Genomic DNA, 1221 nt, shown 5'->3' on the forward strand with positions numbered 1-1221 from the left:
CTTCCTTCCTTCCTTCCTTCCTTCCTTCCTTCCTTCCTTCCTTCCTTGTGTCATGGATCCATCTGACAGTTTGGTGGAGCCTATGTTCTACTTCTCAGAAGAATACCTTCTACCTACATTCATAATTGCTTAGCCCAGACTGGAATAACTAGAATCAAGCTGAGCTCCTCATTTTGTATGACCCTCATCCCACTGTAAATATTACCAGTTTGTGTCAACTCATTTGAAAGGAGTAGCTCCTTATATTTTCTACATCGAGAATGTGTGATAGGAAGATAGGAAGGACTAGTCACATGGCAAAAGCAAAAGTTGACAAGAAGATAATCACAGTGTTCCATTAAAACCCTCATGATATCAGGAGAAAGAGAGGAAAGTCTTTAGTAGACTGGGTGTCTGTGGCAAATTTCTGGGAAGATATGGACCAGTATAATGCAGGATGGGAGGGCATGGATGGGCTGCTATCTCAACATTGGAAGGAACTTCTGAATCAATGAGGTAAAAAATCCGTTTGAGTAATATTAACATCAAACCAATAAACTTGGCTGGAGCTAGGAGGGACCTCAGAGGTCAACCAGTCCAATCCATAACTGAAAGAGAAGGCCCTGACAACATGCATGGCAAGGTGTTCTCCACCCTCTATTTGGAGAATTGGGATGGAGGGACCCACCACTTCCTAAAGAAGGTCATTCTGCTGTGGGGGATCTTTGCTAGACAAAGATCAAGCCAAAATTGACCTTCTTGCAATGTCTACCCACTGCCTGTTCTTCTTCCCACTAGAGCTAAAGAGAATAGGTCATTTCCTTCTTTCAAGCCCCAGATAAAATCCCACCTTCTACCGGAAGCCTCCCTAGATAGCCCTTAGTTCTCTTGTCTTCTCTCTGTTGTTTATTTCTAATTTATCCTGTAGATAGCTTGTTTGTACATAATTTATTTGCATGTTGTTTCCCCCATTAGACTGTGAGCTATATGAGAACAAAGATTGTCTTTTGCTTTTCTTTATATCTCTAGCACTAGCACAGTACCTCTCTGTACTGAAACAAAGACTCATCTTTTTGGAATACCAATATTCTTCTGGTGATGCCATATGGCTGTGGATAATGAAAGAAAACATTCCCTAAAGAATGAAAGTTCTGGGATGTCCAAAGGGCCATTTAGATATACGGAGCGGGTGTGAGTAGGCTGCAGTATATGATCAATAAAGAACTGAGTAGGAGAGGATGC

The sequence above is a fragment of the Vombatus ursinus genome, unplaced genomic scaffold, assembly GCF_900497805.2.
Source record: "Vombatus ursinus unplaced genomic scaffold, bare-nosed wombat genome assembly UNPS02012179.1, whole genome shotgun sequence".
In the NCBI taxonomy this organism is placed as follows: Eukaryota; Metazoa; Chordata; class Mammalia; order Diprotodontia; family Vombatidae; genus Vombatus; species Vombatus ursinus.